The sequence below is a fragment of the Arachis hypogaea genome, chromosome 11 (genome assembly GCF_003086295.3).
Source record: "Arachis hypogaea cultivar Tifrunner chromosome 11, arahy.Tifrunner.gnm2.J5K5, whole genome shotgun sequence".
Taxonomy (NCBI): Eukaryota; Viridiplantae; Streptophyta; class Magnoliopsida; order Fabales; family Fabaceae; genus Arachis; species Arachis hypogaea.
In genome coordinates this window covers 120,405,329-120,412,045 of record NC_092046.1, presented here as the reverse complement: position 1 = coordinate 120,412,045, position 6,717 = coordinate 120,405,329, and positions in this window count along the sequence as shown.

Below are 6,717 nucleotides of genomic sequence, written 5' to 3'. Positions count from 1 at the left end.
AAACTTATAAAGTATGTTTTTATTTCTTTTATTTTCTCTTCATCATTTTTTTCTCAATTTATTCATTATTATTATTTATTTATTTATTTATTTTTCAGTTCTAGCTATTGCATGACTTAATTATCTCTCTCTTTTTTTCTCTGTACAACATATTTTATTCTATATTTTGATTTTTATTCTAACCTTATCATGTTACAAAGACAACATTAAAATGTTCATGTGAGTCTTGGATTAATTCAGATATATCAATTCTTATTGTATTTATATGCGGTGATTCGATTTTTCGCATAAATGTGTTGAAAAAATTTGATAGCATTGATTTATTATGGGGACAAAGAAGCTCAAAAAAGTGTGTAGTACGACATTAATTTTGGTGATGTTGGCATGTTCATTAATTGTTGAAGGTGAAACTTCAGTGTTGTATGAGTCATTGTGTTAGCAAATAAAGGTTATTTGTGGGTTAGGATTCTGCAATTTTTCTTTTTTAGATGTTCTTATTGTGCATTATTTTCTTTTTTCAGGTTCAGCCCATTACGTGCATGCACAAATATAATGGAGGTCATTGATGATGATTATAATGGGATATAAGTGAGAGGAATACAGATCAAGTTAGTTAAGGCTTAGAGAAAAGATTAAATTTAATTTCCCTTTTCCAAGGCTTGCATTCACTCTTAGTATTTATCTGTAATTATACGTAAATATGGCTATTAAACATGCTTAGTCAGAGTTAGTATTTACATTATTTTTGTGACTTGATTATTTTTTCATCACTAACATATCAATATATTGCTAATAAAACTGAGTATTTCTTCAATCATATTAAAGAATGATATTCCTTCCTTCTACAATTATTTTTATTCTTTTTAAATGTAAATCGCTTATTTTATATATTTGAATAAATCTTTATACTGATTGCCATCAAGCAACCATACATTATTTTCTTAGTCCTTACCTTGAATTTTTTTTTAATGGAGTTCATGATTGGAGCTCTTATTACTATTGCACTACAACAGCTTAAAGGTCTACTTGGCATAAAGAACTTCACCAAAAACATCGATATTGTTTCTATAATGAGCTTGGTTTAGAGTAAGGTGCAACATGGGTATATTTTTATCTTCTTTATATTTAATATTTATGGAGGTAATGCCCAAAATTATCCCTGAAATTTTTAACTCGCATCAAATAAGTCTCTCACTTTTTAAAATGACCAAATAAGTTCCCTACTCTCAGAAACGTGAATTCCCGTTAGTCCAAAAGTCACCAAATATTAAAATGACACTGATGTGTACAGTTAAGTGCCAAGTTGGCACTTAACTAAATGACGTCGTTTAGTACCCTATAATCTATCTTCCCTAATTACAGCAGAATCGATGCCGTTTGTACCCCACAATCTATCTTTTTCAATTAAAAAACTCTCAAATGGTCCCTCATTAACTAAAGTTACTTTTCCACCAAAAATTCCAAAGAGTTCTCGTCACCTTTATCGCCTCTTCGCCGCTTTTTCATAATCGATTTTTAGGGTTTTAAGGGTTTAAGCTTTTTACAACACTCATGGCTTCCAACGGTAAGCAACACGAACAAAAAGAATAGCTTTCTAAACGAATCGAAGACAAAGAAGAAGAAGATTATGAAGAAGAAGATGGCGAAGAAGGATGGGGCAACTGGGAAGGAGACGAGGGTGATCCACAATCGGAATTGCTCTGCCTCTTCTGTAATTCTCGCTACGCTTCTTGTGATTCCCTTTTTGCACATTGCGCTTCCATTCACCATAGCCACTTCGATTTCCATGCCACTTGAAAAGCTCTTACCTTGGATTTCTTTTCTGCCTTCAAGCTTATTAACTATATATGCTCTCAAGTGGCAAATAACAAATGTTAGAGCTGTGGATCGACATGTCAGTCTAACCAAGGCTCACAGAATCATCTGCATGATGCAATTGACTTAAGTAATATAAAGATTAAGTGGGATGATGATAGATATTTAAAACCTTTTATGCAAGATGATTCATTGTTGTACTATTTTGTTGATTATAAATATGGGAAAGATGAGCAAATTCCACCAATGGATCTTTTATGTTGGATTTGAAGAACTCTATAGAAACTCTTGATTTAAAAAATGTGGTAGTTACTGATGGTGTACATGATACGAGTAGCAGCTAGAAGGTTGCTTCTGTTCCTAATGATCATTTGAACCAGACTAGTTCTTTAGACAAGGAACTTGTTAATGGTAAGAACTCTAGAGCATATGTGCCTTCAATTGATGAGGATAGAGAAAAAGGGCTTTTGTTGGCAAAATCTCGAAATCACATTGAAAAGAAGATTAAGATGGTTATGAAAGTTATTTTGGGCTCTTGAGCTTCCTTGACTTTTATCACCACCGCCCATCATGTCTCACCCAAAAGAACAAATTTTCAAAGCTTCACAAAAGGATACTATGAATAACAGTAGCGAGGAGGAGTGGAGGTGAAGAACAATATATGATGAAGATGAACATTTTGGAGTTAGGGTTTTTATAAATGTGAATGGATCAATTTGGATATTTTAACCAAATTTTAGACACCAATCTGAGTTGAACTCTTTGTGTGTCCACATCAGCGCACTTAATCGTACACATCAGCGTCGTTTTAACTCTGGTGACTTTTGGACTAACAAATATTCACGTTTCTGATAGTGAGGACTTATTTGATCATTTTAAAAAGTAGGAGACTTATTTGATGCGAGTTAAAAATTTTAGGAACTATTTTAGATATTACCTCAATATTTATGTATGTCTCAATATATTTAGATAACGAACTAGTTCACAAATAATTATTTCTTTCTTAATTTCTACTTACAGTGGAATTGGTAGACTATTCACATTGGACTATCATTCTTGATATTCGTTTTTATAAGTATATTATAAAAATTCCAATATTTTTCCTTTATTTTAAATTATTCTGTCAAATCCAAAATGAATCTCACTTTAATCAAAGTTATAAGTCTAATAGGCCATGGGGACCATAATAAGATTGTACTAGGAGCTAAAAATTACTTTTATAAATATTAAAATTAAACAACTCTTAGTAATTAAATTTTATTCCCTTTTAGAACTTGCATTGTTGCTCTATTGTGATAACAAGTTAAAAAGAACAAAAAACACTTTTGTGAATCTGTAATTTCTCCCATGATCTTTGTTGTAGTGTCTATATTTTGTGTTTATTACCAGAGCAGATAAGAAATCCATATCAATTGTAAGTACCATGATGATAATGTTGATTGGATATACATATATTTCCTTTAAAGTTGAAAACAAAACTCAATCAAAGTATTTATATGCTATTTCATCAGGTAAAACATATTAAGAATGGTGCGAACCCATCATCTGCTAATGAAAAATTTTTCAGTGGAAAATATGTAGCCCTTGGTGTTAGAGTTGGTGTTGTATCTAATCTAATACTAAATCATTAATAGAGGATTGTTAGGTAGTGAAAATCTAACATGTCTTCGTGAAAAGAGTTTGAGAGTTGGATTTTTTATGGTACTCCCTGTTTAGTTTATTTATAGTCTCCCATTCAATTATTTATTTTTGCTTAACTGAACTTTACTTCTTATTTTCCATGACTTCTCACAACTCATTCCTTCAATTAATTCTCCTTATTATCAATTATTTTTCATTCATTCTCTATTTCAATATTTATTTTTCTCTTCACCTAATAAGTACCAAAATGTGAAATTTCAAACACAATTATATTTATTTAAAAATCATGGTGTAAATTTAAGTTCTTCGAAATTTAAAATTTTTTGTTGTTGCTTATTTTTCAGCTTCATTAAAGTTCTAAATTTTGTGATCTGAGTCATGAAATTTTTTTTAAATTGGTTTGGCTTGCATGATGTGAAACAAGTGAGGTCGGGATTGAAAATTTTTTTTAATTGTTTGTTTGTTTTTGGAACAATTTCCTTTGCTTATCCGTTTTAATTCTTCTTGATTTTTTTTTTTTTTAAATCGTACATTTATTTTAAGGTAACCATATTCTTTTGGTCAAATTTGTAGATTTTCATTATGGATTATTTTTTTTTGGCCTATATTTATAGCTAAATAATTACATCCTTATTTGAAATTTTGTCAATGTATCAAAGACAATGTTAAAAATGATTTATATCATGTATTTAAAGAATTTTTAAATTTTTTTAAAAGTCTTTGTTCCTAAAGTATTAAAATAGTTTTTCTTTTACTACCTCATTCATTAGAATATATTATTTTACACATTGAGTTAGTCTTTGAAGGCACGAAAAAAGAGATATATTATTGGTTGGATTAAGTAGAGTAGTCCAATTTATGGTGGAGGAGGCGGTTTCAAGAAGAGGAGTTAAAAGTATTTTTGGATAATAAAATCATGGTGGGTTGGATTAATAATATAAGCACAACAAGCTAGGAACAACAGTTTTTAAGAAATAAGACTGAAATCATAGAATAAGAGTTTCAAAATATGTGTTAAATTCAAATGTGAAGGAGAGTATAAACTAAGAAAATAGTGAAAACAAAATAATTAAACAATGAGAATAAATGGACATAGTGGATGGCTTAAACAAACTGTGGTACAAAGAACTAATAAAAATTTATATAATTATATAAATTAACATTGAATTTAACATTATATAATTATATAATATTTATTAGTATTTTGAGAAGAATGAGATGTAAGAGTTCAAAATTTATCAATTTTAGAATTTTTTTTTATGTTTATGATTTATATCAAGTGTTTTTCTTTCAATTTTGTTTGTCTTTGTTATTATTTATAAGTGTTTATCATGTTGTATGATTTTTGAACTCATGAAGTTATTTAAAATAAAAATAAATTATGTCACATATTTAATTTTACCCATCCTTTTTGTTTTTTTTTAGTCATTGTGTTATTCAATTATATCAATACAATATTATGTATTAGGCATTCCAAGCGTAGCACGAGTTATTCTTATTCAACAATTATATTTATTTAAAGACATTTTGGAAGAACACAGGTTTGTTGTAAAATGAAACATTAATTATTAGTTAAAATTGAAATTTCAAACATAAACCTAAGACATAAAGTCGGTGCACCTGTTATGCTTCTAAGAAATATAAACAAAAGCAATGTACTTTTACAATGGTACTCGATTACAAGTTTGTAGACTAGGTAATCATGTCATTAAATGCAATATTTTTACAAGTGACAAGTGTGGTGAGGAAGTTCTCATTCTAAGGATAAATAGTGTCTAACAATGAAATTCTATCATTCAGGTTTTAGCATACACAATTTCCTTTGATACTCTCTTTTGCAATGACCATAAATAAATCACAAAGTCAAACTCTAAGCATCATGAATCTATATCTACAAAACATATTTTTATATATGGTCAATTATATATTGTATTCCCTAGGGTCAAGTCTAAAAAGAGGTTCAGAGTCTTAATAAAGAACAATAATTCACTAAGCGATGCTTTTACTTTAAATGTTGTGTATAGAAAAATTTTTCAAACATATGATGCGAAGCTTTAAGTGAGTTTTTGTTACTAGGGATTGTCATTTTGCAAGTATTTAGAATATTTTGATTTATGTATTAGTCAATTTTGATATTATAATTACTTGATTTTTATGAATCGTTGCTTGATTTTAATACTATTCATAAGAATCTGGTGTGTTTTTTTTCCTAAGTGGAGCTCTTCATTTATTTCATTTGGTGTGTGAATGTGTGATGTACAATTATGTATGACATATGCATAATGAAAAAATTAAGGATGATGGTGAATGTGTTATTGTAATTTTAGTGTGACTTATATTATATTAGTCAATAGAGGTGACTTAGTTATTCTCTGTGCATTGCACAAGTCATGCTGTAAGACCTCAGATTTTAAAAATTAAATAATAAATTATTTATGATTTATTTTATTTATTTAAGAACATATTTTTAAAGATTTTTATATTAATTGAGTACTTTTTTATTATTGATTTAAAACTTTAATGATTGGAAAAAAAATGAATGAGAGTTTTATCTGCTTTAATTTGATTAATTAGATTTTGAATTTTATTTTATAATTTAAAAAAAATTAATTTAATTATCTCTAGTTATGGAATTAGAGTAATTATTTGAAAATAAATTTTGTAAATTAATAATTAAATAGTATTTTTATAGATATTATTATTGGATTAAAATTGGTTTTTAATTACTCTATTGCCCTTAATTTTATTAAAATTACTAAACTACCCAAAATCTCCAATTTCATACACAACCCTAATTCCCAAATCCCCCTGATGAGCGGATAATTTATACGCTTTTTGGCATTGTTTTTAGTATGTTTTTAGTAGGATCTAGTTACTTTTAGAGATGTTTTTATTAGTTTTTATGTTAAATTCACATTTCTAGACTTTACTATGAGTTTGTGTGTTTTTCTGTGATTTCAGGTATTTTCTGGCTGAAATTGAGGGACTTGAGCAAAAATCAAATTCAGAGGTTGAAGAAGGACTGTTGATGCTGTTGGATTCTGACCTCCCTGCACTTAAAGTGGATTTTATGGAGCTACAGAACTCCAAATGGCGCGCTCTCAACGGCGTTGGAAAGTAGACATCCAGGGCTTTCCAGCAATATATAATAGTCTATACTTTGCCTGATTTTAGACGATGCAAAAGGGCGTTGAACGCCAGTTCTACGCTGCAGTTTGGAGTTAAACGCCAAAAACACGTCACGAACCAGAGTTGAACGCC